Source organism: Balearica regulorum, chromosome 1 (genome assembly GCF_011004875.1).
Source record: "Balearica regulorum gibbericeps isolate bBalReg1 chromosome 1, bBalReg1.pri, whole genome shotgun sequence".
NCBI classification, from domain to species: Eukaryota; Metazoa; Chordata; class Aves; order Gruiformes; family Gruidae; genus Balearica; species Balearica regulorum.
The window spans coordinates 149593115-149608784 of NC_046184.1; the positions used below are offsets into that span (position 1 = coordinate 149593115).

The 15670-nt window shown below is 42.4% G+C and overlaps 1 protein-coding gene across 7 annotated transcripts in view; it reads right to left on the minus strand.

Moving 5' to 3' along the window:
* FHL2 (four and a half LIM domains 2) overlaps positions 1-15670 on the minus strand; it is a 42904-nt gene that overhangs the window by 22930 nt on the left and 4304 nt on the right. For 2 of the 7 annotated variants that reach the window (XM_075738959.1, XM_010301896.2), the window contains exon 1: positions 3329-3535. The exons of the other annotated variants lie outside the window; for them this stretch is intronic. The gene's annotated coding sequence lies outside the window, so the exon portion shown is untranslated. Of the gene's footprint in view, positions 1-3328; positions 3536-15670 lie in introns of those variants that run through there. 7 annotated transcript variants of the gene reach the window in all.

Sequence of the window (15670 nt, forward strand, 5' to 3'; positions counted from 1 at the left end):
AAATTTACTGTGAAAGGGACAGACAGAATCTTAGAATCATAGAATTATAGAATGGTTTGGGTTGGAAGGGACCTCAAAGATCACCTAGTTCCAACCCCCCTGCCAAAGGTAGGGACACCCTCCACTAGACCAGGTTGCCCAAAGCCTCATCCAACCTGGCCTTGAACACTTCCAGGGATGGCATTGGGATGAATATTGTTATATCAGTGTTACACTCACCTACTTTCCACTTACAGTGTATTGCTATATGCACAGTAGCCACTTAGCATCCTAGTTAATGTAATCCAATTTAATATAGAAGGGTATGTGAAAAGGAATAAAATGAGGACTTTTTCACCTGGCATGAGTGTTATGGTGTTCAGCCTTCAAAGAAGGCTCTACTGGTTTTTAATCAAACTCTCTCTATATATATAGCTAATTAGTATTGTTGAAATGTTAATGCTTCAGTGGCTGTCACTGTATCCAAGATTTATTTCCATGAAACCTGTCATTACCCTGCCATTTCACACCCTCACTTGGGGTAAATCTGCATCACAAATAACTGTGCATATGTAAATGAAACATTAAAATTACAGAATAAGAATTAATCAGTCTAAAAATGCAAATTATGAGATCCCTGATCTCTGAAGCAGTACCCAAGTGAGGGAAGCTGACTGCCTACAATACTACATCATCTAGAGTTTCTCTGAAGATGCTCAGGACTGATTTATCCATCAGAGAAACATGAATGAGCCTCAGACCTGCTTGTAACTCATCTGTGGGGACCTCAAAACAGTGGCAGCATGCTGGCCAGCAGCAACGGGCATTACTTCAGTTTTCAGCCTGATTTTCATGGAGAAGAAGCCACTTCTTCTGGCTGATGGTGTTAACGTATATCTAACCCTCACTTAATTCTGAATGTCCTAACTCCTGTGGGGCAAGGCAAGGAGGTGAGTCCTACAGCAGGTAGGACTTGGCTCTTGGGCTATGGGCTCAATGCCCTGGAGAATTGAGCCAGGAGCCATTATTGTGAATATAGGTCTTTACAGCCCTCCTAATCGCTTTCTTTTGGGATGAGAGCTTGAATTTGCAGTGCAATGCAACAGAAACTCTTGCCAGCCCTTGCAATTGCAGGAGCTGTACTTTGTCACCAACTTTGGGGGGTTTTTTGGCTCTTGATGTCCTGGAGGACTGTGTTGCGTGGGATTGAAGGAGTTGTCTGACTTTTTTTTTTAAAGCAAAGTGTGCCAGCTGGGACTGCTGATGTCTGTATGGAGAGGAAAGATATGATTTCAGGGAAAGGGCTTCCCTGGACTTCTTTAAGAAACTGTATAATCGTAGGTAGAAAACAGGGCTGTATCTGTACCTGAGTACTTTAGCTGGGAACCACCATTACATGCTCTTCATGGCACGAGCTTTGCATATATCTGACACGGCATAGGCACTGCTATGTGATAACGGTGATCTCACAAAAATTACTAATATGTTTCTATAAAACCCAACAACCTGGAAGCAACTACTTGATGCTTGCATGTGTGGCACCGCTGATTCTCATGGAACCATAATCGGCAGAATGATGAGAACCAAAAATAAGTATATTCTACCCCAGCACTTCTGCCATCTTGGGATCTTCTAAGCTTTCTCAAAAGACCTCAAGAACTGGTCCGTTTCCCAGCCTCAGGCCTACTAGTCAGATGGAGACGTCAGGTGGGAACCCCACGTAACTTTCAGAAATATGATTTCTCAGCAATAGCAGTTTGTGTTCTTTCAGCTGCCCTGCTCACCTCAACCATGTGTTGGCTCGGAAGCCAAAGATCATTATGTTATGGCTAGGGTAAAAGACAGTTTTATTGGTGCTCTAGTCTGATTTTGGATAGTAGTGCCACTATAGGAGTGTTAAGAACTGAGTTTTCAATAAATATAACACCTTATATCCTTTTTTTAAAATTTTCTCCAAATGTGGTTGAGAATATACACAGGCTCTATTGACAGACCAGCCTTTAGAGTGCATCCTTTCCCAGTTCCCTGTACAGGGGCAGAAAACAAACAGAAATCTTTGTAAAATTAAAAAATAAAGAGACTATTTTTCTGCCTTCCAAATCCAAATGCCCAAAGCAATCATTTTCAGTTTACCATCTGGCTGATAAAAGGCACAGAAGGTTTTAGCCAGAAACCAGGGAGTCCCATAAATATATGAACTGATAAAAATAGGGTTCATAACAGAAACCGAATGGCAACCTTAGTTATAGCATTCCTTCACATTCGGACGCATGTGAGTATCTAATAACACACCCCTTCTGTTGGTCCCTTCTAGGACAAATCCTATTTAAGACTGCGTACAACTATGTATAGCCAACAATAAATGTTACAGCTACTGACTGTGGCAATCTCACTGTCAATCAGCAATCAGCAATCTTAGTTCATGCACCTCTAGATAGGAGTCAGGGGAGTAACAATAACAGACTGACCGACTGCTGCTGGTATATAGATTTTATAAGGTTTGCTTTCTGGTGACTATGTGTGTGTCCCTGTACACAGCAAAGCTGAAATATGCAGGTATCTGGTGAACTAAATAAAAGCCATGTCCCTTTAGGGAAGTAGAAAGTTTAGAACAGCCATTAATGCAGACAATCAAAGTTAGTATTTCCTTTATTATGTACACAGAGAAATCCATGTTAGACAGCATACATTACGGACCTGGGTTATTGTGGCTGCACACACATGCACGCAGACAGAAGCACGAAAAGAAGGAAATCAGAGCTATTAATTGGGATTTGCATTCAAATTTATTCTCTCCACGTAACAAGAAGAAATACGATGCTGATAGCTCCCCATTTTTCCCGTACACAATCTGTCCATAGTGTTTGCCTGCAAAGAGGAAAAGCTACCTTTGTTTCGTGTGCATCTGCTCTTGCTTGAGTGCAAAAATGCTCCTTTGTTGAGCTCGGCAGCAGGAGTGTGCACAGAGGTGTAAGCAATCTAAGACCCCAGCTCTACCTTTTATCACCTCCCCAGTGGATTACACACGCAGCACAATACACTCATTAAAAATAATTACACATGAAATGACCCAGCGCCTCATCAGCTCGCTGATGTGTCACTTTATGGACGGACATGCAGCAGTAATTGCTCTGATAAGAAATTTGTGTTTTCTTCTCTTCACACCCCTCGCTGCGTGCTCAGGAGAAAGGGGGACCGCCAATCTCTCTCCTCGCATCCTTACCCAACATCACACTGGGGCATTAAACAACCCTCTCCTCCTTTCTGCACCCTTTGTTTAAAGCGACACCTTCAAAGATATATTTGTGGGTAGTGGGGAGGGAGGGGAAAAAAAGGGATATTTACTTACAGAGCAGTAGCGGGCAGTTAATGTCACCTCCTGGACCAGGGACAGGGGGTCACATCCATTAACAAATGTGTAAAGAGCTCACCGGCCTGCTTGCAGAGGAGAGCTGTACAGCTAGCCGGGGCTTTCTACTGCCTGTGAAGAGCGGCTCTTCCCATTTCAGCTCTGCAGGCAGTGTTGTGTGGAAAGAGGCTGCTGCCTTCCCCAGCCTAGTGAAACCCCTCTCTATCATTTTACCATATAAGGAGACAAAAGCATCGGAGACACTCATTCTTTTAGGCGCTCTGCAGCTGGCATTCGACACTTTCTCTATTCCAAGGGTGTCGATACTTCCCCCTCCTAAACATCTTGTCTTTCTTGGCCCCCTTCCTAAAACAAGCCTCCCCCCGCCCTCCAGCCTTTGTTTCTCTAAACGCCTGATGCTTATTAATAATGTAGCTTTGCTAAAGCTGAGGGATCGCGCTTTACAGAAGGAAAGGTTTTACAGCAACTCGAACCCAAACGTTTGTAAGGCTCTTTGCCTGGCTGAGAGAATAAAGTATTTGGTTAAAATTGGTATAAGGCTTTCTTCACTTTGGCTGTTTTGCCTGCTGTGACTTAGTGCCTTGCCCAGAGAAGAGTGAAACAAGCTGTCTCTCTTCTCCTTTGTGGAGAGCTGCACCTTTTTATGAGGAGCAAGTGTGCAGGTGTTTCTCTACAAGCGTTCCGAGCCCATTCTTGTTTCTCTCCACCCTTCTTTCTTTCCAAGTTCCCCCATAGTGAGGAGGAAAAAGAAGAAAAGCAGAGGAAATTAATGAAACAAAAAAAAAACCAAACCCCAACCCCTTGTGTAAGAGAAAGCCAAAGGAACAGATTGTCTCAGCACACGCTCAGGACCCAGCGGAGAGCCCTGCCAGTGGGCACATGTTAAGGAGAGGGGGGACCATTAATCCTCCTATAACCAGGAACTAATTTTTCTGCTATAAAATCCAATTTCATCTATCAACCATTCTAGCAGAAACACATTCTGTTAATCAAAACAGTGAGGGTCCTGGGAAACCTCCCGGAGGGAAGAATTTGGATCAGAAGCACACGGGAGGTGTTTGCTCTCTGCCATTGGAGGGGTATGGTGGGGAGGCAATTCAGGGTAATACTTCAGTAATGACTGGTGCTTGCCAAAGAAGGGAGGTGCTTTAATTTGAATGTTTTCAACCTTAAGAGAAACCAGTAGGATAAAAATGTAAAGCCCATTAGCCCAAGACAGTATTGCTATTGTTTTGCATTCAGATGACACAAGGTAGTACAATGTCCTTTTGCGTTGGACGCTGGGTCCCAGCACATGTCTGGGTGGCTGTGCAGGTGCGCATATGGGTTAGCTAATGGTTTCTCCTGCAAAACAAACTCATGCCAGAGCCCTGACTTCTTTGGGTGCACGGTCCTTCTGTGCACCCAAATGGTAGTCATATTCGGAATGGGGATGAAGTGTATTAGTCCGTCTCAGTGCTACTCCAAATCTACAAAAGCACGTATAGAATAAAATGGTGGGGAAGGACCATTCCTAGTTCTTCTATCAGAAGCAAAACCTCCTCTACAGATGTAAGTTATTTTGATGACCAGCAATGCCCATGGGTTGGTCTGTCTGTTGCTGCAGCACTTGCAGTTGCATTTTCAGAAGACAGGCATTGTGCCTTGAATGTATGGGATTAAGGAGTATGATTCTATGACTATTAAAGCTTATTTAAATCAAAGCTGCTGAACTCCTCAGCCACATGTCCCTGGATCATCCCTTGCGTTTGTGCTGGCACTGGAAGATGAGTTAAACCAGACAGTGTGCAATTTTCAGTGAGCCCTTGAGCTACCATGGAGCTGCACCTATGTCTTGGGAGAATTGCTGGACGGGTTTCCAGCCCCATCACTGGCTTGCTAGATGCCCTTGGACAAGACATTGCATCTTTCTGTTCTTTAGTTTCACTGTAAATATAGAGCTCTGGACAGCCAAACTCTTGTGTGAGTTGTTGGCAAATTTACAAAGGACTAGCTAACAAATAATAATAATAATAATAATAATAATAATTCTTTAGTTTCTTTCTTTTAGATTAAACTATTGCACAGGACAACAATAGTCATTAATTTCCACCTTAGTTATAGTTCTTACCTCAGCTGTGATTTAGAAATGTATGTAAAGAAGAAAAATGGGCCCTGAATGTGATGATATTTGGGCTATATGAGTCAGTTTATTTCCAAACCTTTCTAAAACAAATTAAATATTACATATTACTTGATCTTTTTTTTCAAGTTCCATGGTTTTTTTCATGTCCCTCTCTGTCCATTGACAGTCACTGCAGCAACTCTGCCAGAGATACTTTAATGTGACCTGCTGGAATACAAGTGTTTTCCGCAATTACAAGTTAAAATATATACTGGCTCTGGCTGAAATGGTTTAGTTTAACTGTTGCAGGTCATGGGTTGATTTTAGGAAGATTAGATCATTTTTGTTTGATTTAATCTAACATCTCTGACTCCTTGAAGGCAGAAGAGCCTCTGCCAATTTAAAACCTGATGATCTGTGGGTCACTATGGGACTTGACGCTCAACAGCCACATCAAGAGTGCGTGGAGCTGCAAAAGGAATGAGGGAGAGTTACCAGGCAGCTCCTTTCCCTCACCCCATGCGGTGGTGTATGCACCCCATCACACACTACTAGGGAAGGCAGGGGGAACCTCTGGTCTCTTATCCTCCTTCAGTCGGTCCACCCTTGCTCACTTCACCTTCTTATCTGACAAGTAAATATTCATCAGTGACTGGTAAAATCCCACACACCCTCTTTCCCACCAGCATCAAATCCACTGGGGAGGGGGGTGCATGGAAGAACACCAAATTTCCTCAATTGTCAGGCAGACACAGAGGAAAGGGCAGGGGTTTTCCACTGGCAAATTTAATGTTTAAGAAGTGACCCACTTTTTTTTTTTTTTTTTCCTTCATTAGTTCCCTGATTAACCCAGCACAGTTCACCCATCTTCAAGGTTTCAGAGGAGACAATGCAATGAAAACAGAAGGCAATGTTTCTAATAGGTTGCCTACATTTCAGGTTGAAAATACAAGTATCATTCAGTGCCAGCCTGTGATTTAGAAACATACTCTATGACTTATATATTCCTCACATATGTAGCATTGACGTAGCATCTATTGCTTGTTCTTCAGTGGCCTGTGTGCTTTAACAGGTTTAATTCTATGTGGAGAAGGCCATACCTCACATATGGGAAGCAAGATGAAAAAAGTATAATTTTCATAGTAGGATGTCTCAATGATTTTACTAAGCTTTCAGAAATCTCACTTCAGCTACTGGGCTGATGCTAGAATAACTACCGTTTCAGCACTTATCTCCTTTTCTGGCTGAAAAGAATGAAGAAAGAAAAATAGTGGAAAGAGACAGCTGGAAGTGGAATATTTCTATTTCGCCTCCACTTTGAGTCACAGAGAAATTTAATGTCTCTGAGAGGGCAGGGGAGGTGGAAAGCTACAATTTAGGTTTGAAAATGGCTAAGCTACTGACTGATTCCTTCCACCTCTATTTTATCCTGGAAACTCTTAAGTTATCAGAATTCAACAAATCCCTTTCTAATGCTAGAACCTGTGTAACACAAGCTTCCGCTGAATACGAAAGGGTGTATTTAGGAGAACTGCTATTTTTGGCATTTCTGCTTAGGAGGTAGTACAGGCTCATGCAGACGTTGCATTTTAGTTCATTAAACCTAAAATAACAGCTAGGTAATATTAAATCTCCCTGAAATTTCATTCTCATAAGATGTTCTCAGATACATAGTTTTCCCTAAACATATGAGCAATATGCAAAGAGTAAATAGATTTTTTAGTGTGTATTTTCTCTCCCCATTCAATCTTCCAGTCACAAGGTTTTTTGCAATATTCTGATCTTCCTTTATTCCCTTAGGTGACTCAATCCTCAACTAGAAATACTCAGCAAATAAGAAATATCAGAGTTTCACAGATTCTGATGAAGGAATTATGGATACCTTTGAACAATCCATTAAAACCACTACAGCCAAGGCACTTTTCAACATGAAGTGAAAGTTTGTCTGCTTTTGTTTGATGCAAGACTTCTTTTATTTTTGGGAGGGTGTTTAGCCTAAATCAATGTGAAAATCTTAGTGTTTTAAAACATGCAATCTAATCTGGAAAAAAATATGTTTCTGTGTTTGCTTTCTTAATGTGCTTGAATAGTTTTCACATACAGTTTTAAATAATTTTCTTCAGTGAGTTTAGAGGAAGGTGCCATGGCTCAGTAGCACTGAAGAACTGGTTTTGTATAGGAAAAGTTGTCTTCGGAAGGATAATATATTGCTATGTGATAAGATAGATGATACTGACTCATGTTCAAGGATGTTTCTGTGATAGCATGATCTGGGATGGAGCTGAAAGGAGTTCAGATCATGATGGTCAGTTTGGACAAAGATTTCATTCAGTTTTTAAAGTTAGTGAGGACCTCCTTTTCTGTCCAGTTAATCCCAGTTTCATTCAGAGAAATTTGTGTCCTGAAAAAGATGTCTCAAAGTGAATGTGGCAATGAGACACTGGCCAACATGTCAGACAAACAACTCTTGGCATTGATGAGCGGTGAAGCATGAACTGAAGGGATCACAGGGGAGAAGAGCAGTAGTGATGCTTGAGGAAGGAGCAGACAGCACATCAGAAGAAGCTTGAAGGAGCAAGCCAGGATTTTAAGGAACTGGTATCTGCTAAGGAAAATCCCTCTTGGTGACAATTGAGTTTTCAACAGCTTGGAAAGTTGAGGTACCATGTTACAGGACTGACAGGTCCTTCACTGGACAAGCAGTGTTGTCAGAAGAGCCATCCCAGGTCCTCATGGATTAAAAGAAGCCATAAAAGCCATTGTAGGATAAAGGCAGCCCATCAAACAATTCTCCAAGTGGCAAGGGTCTGTGCCATGTGGGCCAGTCACCCTGGAGAGCCCTCATCAGGCTGCAAACCAAGTGAAGAAGAAATCATGATGAGTTGTAATGAAGCGAGAGGAAAACAAAAATTTTTGCTGAATATAGTCTTCTCCTTCCCTGCTTTTGCTACGATTCTTTCTCCTTCTTTCCACTCACTGGGGAACAGATACTCTACTTTTTAAGAAAACCAGAGTGAAACATTTTGATCTTTACCATCCTCATACCTCTTTGGACTCTAAGCATTCCCTAAACCCCTCAGCTCCGCAGTCTGTTAATCTGTAACCAGGGATAGCGAGCTTGGTGCCACGCCTTTGGAAGTGCTTTGGGATCCAGAGGCTACCTTTGAAGAGAGGTGAGTGGTCTTTAGAAACGATGACTCTAAACGATGACAGTGCAGAGACCTATGCGGAGGAGCTGTTGCTTCTTTCCTTTCCTCTGGATTCAGCTTCATCGCCATGTGGGGCCCGGAGTATAACAGATGGGAAGAGGCTTTTGGGTTTCCTACCCCTGCGGGTGGAACCTGGGATGTCAAATTACTACAGAGTTTGCAGTAATTGCTGGTCTTCTGAACTGGCAAACACTACCCCTTAATTTAGGATTTATGCATTTTAGTATAATCATGATTTATGGTTCCCTGTTTCAGACACATGAAACAAGCACACTATGATTGTTCCAAAAAACCTGATCGCTCTGTGTTTCTGATAGCACAAGAGACATGCAATTCTCTACAAAATAGCTCACATACTAGTGTTCCCTGCAGTGTTCCCAGTGTTCTCCACTGTTTTTTAGGCAAAGTCCCCTTTCCAGAATCCTCCCCCTCCCACTGCTCATGGCTTCTTCTCCAAAACCTTACTTCTGTGTGAATAATTTCCTTCTGCTCCCCTCAATGCTTTTTCTGCCTGCATCCCTGACAACTTTTACGACCCTCTAGAAAGAGCCAACAGCAACGTTTGTAACTGCCATTTCCCCTTATCAGCCAGCCAGAGGCCCCGGGAGCTTCTGAGCAAAGAGAGGTTTGTAAAAATGAGCAGTTGGCAGACGCCTCAGGAACTTATCTAAGTCATTCCCAAAGCAGGAGTGACAAGATCTAACTCATTCCTGGCAGATCTTTGTCTAGCCTGCCCTTAAGGATTAACGTTAGGACTCCAGAACCTCCAAAGTCAAATGAGCATAAGTTCTGTCAGTCTAACACAGATGGCAGAAAGAAAGAAAAAGACATTCAGACTAGAGTTTTCAGTCTAACATGAGTGCTTGCAAATGATGACTAGTGTCAGACAGAACCTGTAATTTGTAGGTATTCAGATCATGCCATGGCAATATGAGAATTGTTGAGCAGAAGGGTTCCTCCAACTCATTGTCCTGTTCTTGGGGTCCAAGAAGTGACTTGGGAAGAAAATGAGAATAGTCTTTAATGATATATCCTCATAATACTCTCCCAACCTCCAACAAATTTTGACTCAGGGAATTCTCAACCTGGAGGCAGTATCCATACTGAATATCACTTCCATGAACTTGCACAGTTCCTTCCTGATCCCCTGAAAGGAAATTCACAGTTTCCTGTAACAGGTAGCTCTACTCTATGTTGTTGAAGAACCATCTCCTTGTGTTCATTTTGGACGTATTACCCACTAGCTTCACCTGATGCCTCTTAGGTCTTACATTTGGAGAGATAATGAACAACTGGTCTTTATTCACACTTTACAGGCTGCTCATGTCTTTGCCAATCTTTATCGTATCTCCCCTCAGCCATCTCTCTCCTAGGCTGGAGAGTCCCAGCCTACCTAGTCACTCTGTATGAAAGCTACTCCCTGTGTTTTATCATCCTTCCCCAAACTTTTTTCAATATGAGAATTTACTTTTTCAGATGAAGGGGCCAGAACTTTAACATTCAATTTCCTTTTTGGCTGTTTTTGAGCACTGAGCAGGTTTTTTTGGTAAACTACATAACCCCCAAATTTCACACCCAGGTGGTCAGCTCAGAACCATTACTTCATAGCTAAAGTTACATTTTTCCCCATGTGCACTGCTTTATGCTTATCTACATTCAGTTTAAGATGCTGTTCCAATGCCCACTCATCTTGTTGCCTAAGATCCTTCTGTTTCTCAGTCTTAGTAGAATTTCCGCTATTAATCTCCTATTAATCTCCCTTCACTGCAAGAACTGCCTGTTTATGTTTCAACTGATTTTATGCAATCCATGCAAAGATCTTCCCTCTTATCCTGTGGCTGTTTATGTGTTTTTAAGAGTGTTTGGTGGGGACCCTTGTTGACTGCATGGAAAAGTACAAGTAAGAAGCCAAACAAAGATCTCTTGTATCTGTGTGCTTCTTGTCATCTTACAGGAACCCAGTAGATTTGTAGAGCATAATTTCCCTTTACGAAGCTGTATTGAATTTCTCCCAATGTATCATATTTATCCATCTTCTCTACACTGCATAGTAACTTCTACTAAATTTATCAAACTTACCAGGCTCTAATTCCCCCTGTTTCTCTTGGAGCCATTTAAAAAGGCTGGCACCATACTAGCTACTTTCAGGTGCTCAGTTCTAAGCCTGTTTTAAATAAGAGGCCATGCACTATTATTATTTCAGCTAATTCATCCTTGAGTCCCTTTAGATCTCTTGGGTGAACACCATCTGGTTCTAACATTTTCTTCCTATTCATTTTGTTTATTTGTTCCATACCTCTTCTACAGACACTTCAGCTTGAAATAGATCCTCTGCCGATCCCCATAAGGAAGCGTTCTGGTGTGGGAAGCTCTCCAAGTTCCTCACAGTGAACACAGGAGCAAAAAAAAATTCATTTAGGTTTTTCTGTTGCAGCAATCTCTTCCCTGAGGACTCTTTTTGTACAGATAGTCTGTTATCTATCGGCCCTGTCATTCCCCAAACCGTTCAACTTGCCTAGTATTCAAAAGAAGCATACAGTTGCAAATCAATTACCAGATTACTTCAGACTCCTAATATTTTGATGTAAGTAGAAACAGTCACCCTCTCCAATTTGAATATGATTGGGGACATCCTGTTTTGCAGAAAGTTCCTTCTGTATGGCAACAGTTATTTTTCTGCTCAACCACTGTATGTACTATGCATAAACTGAGAGGGTCTGAGACGTGGGCTCAGACATATATTATGATTGAAAATATGAGCTTAGATTGTGCACTTTGAAGTAGAGTCCTTGCTGTTGATCCTCTTAGGCCTGTGCTTACTTTGAACTGTATAAGTGCTCAGGCCCTTTAAATAATAGGATTAAAGCAATCATTTAGTTGCTGATGTGAATTTCATGTCTAACACTTCACATAGAGCTGAAAAAATATACCATGCATTGTCAGCCTGATAGACATATGGATTGTGTTTGTCCCTGCCAAGTTTATATTCACAAGGCTGTCTAGTGGAGTTGCTGTCTTAATGTGAATGAAATTCAAATGTTGGGAGTAAAATGAAATAAATGTTTATAACAATGGCTTGTCTTGAAGATAATGTGTCTCATGCTGGAAGATAAGTAATTTTTTGAATCATTAGAGGAGCCAGCAATCAAATTATGAAGCAGTGCTAGTCCTTTCATTTATCCCTAATGGCTAACCATAAAGTCTAGCAAGCCCTTGCTGGGTTGCTACAATACAAATGCCTTACACAACTGAGCACTGGCTGGCTGCTCCCTGAAGAGCACTCGGTCCACAGTGATGCTGGCTTTTCCTTATATCCAGAAGGATTTTCAGGAATCCAGACCCCTCATTTATGAGGAAGAATTCCTAATACTTGGATATCCAGAAAAAAAAACAACGTGGGGAAGGGCCTGGCTTGTCTGGCAGCAGACACAGCACTGACAGGCAGCAGAAACTTTTTCAGGAGAGGGCAGAGGAAGACCTGGGAGGAAGGCAGGCTGCTCTGCTTGGGTGCCCACAGCTCTTCTACAGCCATGCCCACTCAGCTTCTCCTGCCAGCTTTCTATGTGAACATGCCTCGGACCCAGAGCTGTTTGCTATTGCCTTTACTAAGCTGCATATCCACCCTACATTTGCACTTGTGAGCACGGGGGGAAAGGCAGACAGGAGGCACGGCTGTAGGTACTTGGGCAGGTATCCAGGCTGAGCGTCTGGTCACAAATCCTCTCCCAGCAGTCAGCACAACCACCTGGTAACCCAACCCTAACCCGTTCTGGGCACGATGAGCTGGACGTGCCCATGCCCTTCATGTGCTAGATCTCAGCTAACTCAGCCACTCTCATTCAACAAATGAGGAAGCCATTACCAAAAGCAGCCAAATGGGAGGAGCGGCAGACTCCAGCAGGAAGCAATGATAACAGGGGGAGCAATGGCTAGGACAAAGGGAAGACCATGCATGGACTCAAATGATCCCCAGCACACAAGCTGAGTGCTCCTGTTCATGGTGGTGGGAGAGGGTGGCCCAGCCACGCCATCCCTGCGTGCCATTTTGCCACTGGAAGCAAAGCGAGGGCTACTGAGAAGAAAAGGATGGATCAACAAACTGCCCTCACATACTGCAACCTCCTTGCAACCTTCTTGTGCCAGTGACAGGGAGATCTCTGGGTGACCACATCGCCCATTCCTCTGGCCCCTCTGCCTTCCCTGCCTGCATCTACACCAGTAGCTTGTGTTTGCCCAAACACAGCAGAGGATGGTCCACACTGTTCAACTGTAAGTGCAGCCTCTGGTCTGGTTGAGCCCAAAGCCCCCGTTGCCTCTCCCAAGGGGTATCTGGCACAGCCCAAGAGCTGGCCTGCTCAAAGGACTGCTCCTAAGAGAAGGGTGGATGTGTCCATCTTGTTTTGCCTGGTAAAACAGTATAACTGTATGGACATCAGCTGTGCCAATGCTAGTTGGCCTGAGGGCCAATATTTTGTTATAAATCAAAAAGTTTTGAACTGAGACAAAGCTATCTAACAGAGAAACATGACAGTAAATCAGATCTACCTATTTTCCAGAAGGATGTCCTTAGAAAACCTGTTCCTGAGATTCCTCTGGTTTGGTTGATGTGGTCTATTCCTCTATCTCATCCACCATTTGTTCTTCAGGGTCAGGAAAAAGCCTTTTGGGCACACTCTAGTCCCTCTTTCTTGAATCCTTTGCTGCTTGTAGTTCCATGGTCCCCTGGTTTTCAGACCTGGTGGATTGAAGATCCTTGAAACAGACCATTTTGCTGGTTGTTTTTCAAGTGTGTGCTGGGGTGCCAACATCTGCAACCACTGTCTTCTTCACTTCTATCTGCCTAAAGATCTTCTTAAGCAGGACAACATGTCTTTTTACTGTGCACATCATATACTATGTTCATGTAATTAAGTCCCTATAATTATACCTTCAGCTTAGCCACCAATATTCCACAGCAACAAATAATTGTATCCTAAAACACTAATTGCACTAATAAATCTAGATCCTCCTTAGGTTATGAATCTGCAAGTTATTGAAATGCAAGACTTAAGTAAGATGACACTCAAATAACACCATGGCTTTATTTAAGGTTGTGGTCTATAAAGACATGTGAATATTATTACCATGAAGCTCAGAAATGCTTCTGCAGCCAATCTTGGAGACCTCAGAGTAAAACTCTTACTGAATTTGGTGAGATGGAGGGTGAAACAGTTTACAAATGAATGGCCTTGGCATCAGTTCCAATTTGTCTTTTACAATAAGTTATCTATAGTGATTGAATATTTTCCCATTGATTGCCTAACTAACAAACTTACATAAGCACCTTCCATTAGTAGTGAAAGTTCTGTTATTTTTCTTATTTTAAATTGCCAGTCTGCAATGAGAGACACCAGTGTCCTAACTGCCTGATTGTCATTGTTACCACAGTCATGCTGATGTTTTTTCGGAAGCAGTTCAGTAGAAATAATTAAGAATACAAGTCTAACTCATAGCATCAGATCAGGAAAGTACTAATCTCATGCAAAACCTCATCTTTCCATTCAAGATTTCTACAAAAGATTGTTAACTTTTCCAGTGCAATCTCCAATTTTACAGAGACCTTCAACTTTGCACAAAAATGTGCATTGAATTAAAACTTTTTCAGGTAATATTGGCTGAAAAGACTATTGCCATAACAAGATTTCAAATAAGTTTGTGTCATTTTCTCCCTGCAGATGAGAATGGGTGGTCTAGAAAAACATCACCATTCATTCCCTCCTCCTAAGTTTCTATGTTCTTTCATAACCCTCATTCCTGAAAAAACTTTTTCACACCCTTTTGGTTTGAGAGGCAAAGTCATTTCTGCAGACTATTGCTCTGTTACAGCCCCACCAAGAGAGGAAAAATTCCTAACAAAATATTTCCACTTCCTACATGTTTCCACCAGAAGCACTTTCCATTCTTCTGATGTGCTCCTTCTGTGCTCATGGTGCCACTTTGCACCTGGAAGCAGACTTTCAAGAGTTTCTATAGCACCAGGATAGCCTCAGCTCACCTCATGAGTATCCAGTGAATGCCCCAGAACACATCAATATACAGGAAAACCAATACAAGAAGTAAAAATGACCGAGGTGAAAGATGAGACATAAGCACAACCCAGGTCTTTTTGTTGTCTACGTTACTAAAGCACCCTGGTTCATAAAAGTAGAACGGAGGGGAGAGTTTGCAGGTAGTAGCCAGGGACTTGTGGTAATACAGTCTGTACCTCAATCAAGAAAATGTTTTGTGTAATCTGGGCAAATAACCTATAGTGGCATCCATCTCACCTCATTTTAACTGACCAAATGTTGGCTGATCCAAGCAAGACATCCATGATGTCACTATAGTGGGTGGAGAAGGAGAGGCACTCGTGAGGGGTGGTTCATTAGACACCTATTGAGGATGAAATTAACTACCCTATATATGTGCTTTGCTTTCCCCATTGAATCTAGAGGGAATCCAGCTGCATAGTTCAGACATCTGACCTTGGATAGCTAAAGTGGGGCAGACAGAATTCAGCCGCTATATTCCCTCCTGCTTAATAGAGCAGAGCTGGGCACAGCATCGTGCATGTTGGCTAGAGGATTTTTAAGGCAGATGAAAGGAAGAGAGAGGAGAGTCTCTCTCCAAGATGTATTTCTTGAAGCCCTGGGTCACTGCAGCCCTGAGCTGGGTCTCACAGCCTGCCAACCCTCGCCGCACTTCAGCACTTGAGTATGCCCTCTGATTTGGCCCTTACTTCTCCTTCCTGAATTAGGAGAAAGTGCTGCTTTTCTCCCCTAAAAGGATGTTAAGAGAAGAAATACTCAACGATATGAAATGCAGGCCATAGGAATACATAACACACAATGTGGTTAACCTGCGCTCATGCGAATTCCTGAGCTAGGGCTTACACCCAGAAGTTGAAAACTACAACAAATAGAGTTTATTCTGATAGCTTTCAAGTTGAAAACTGCAACAAATGGAATTTATTCTGATAGCTTTCTCTCT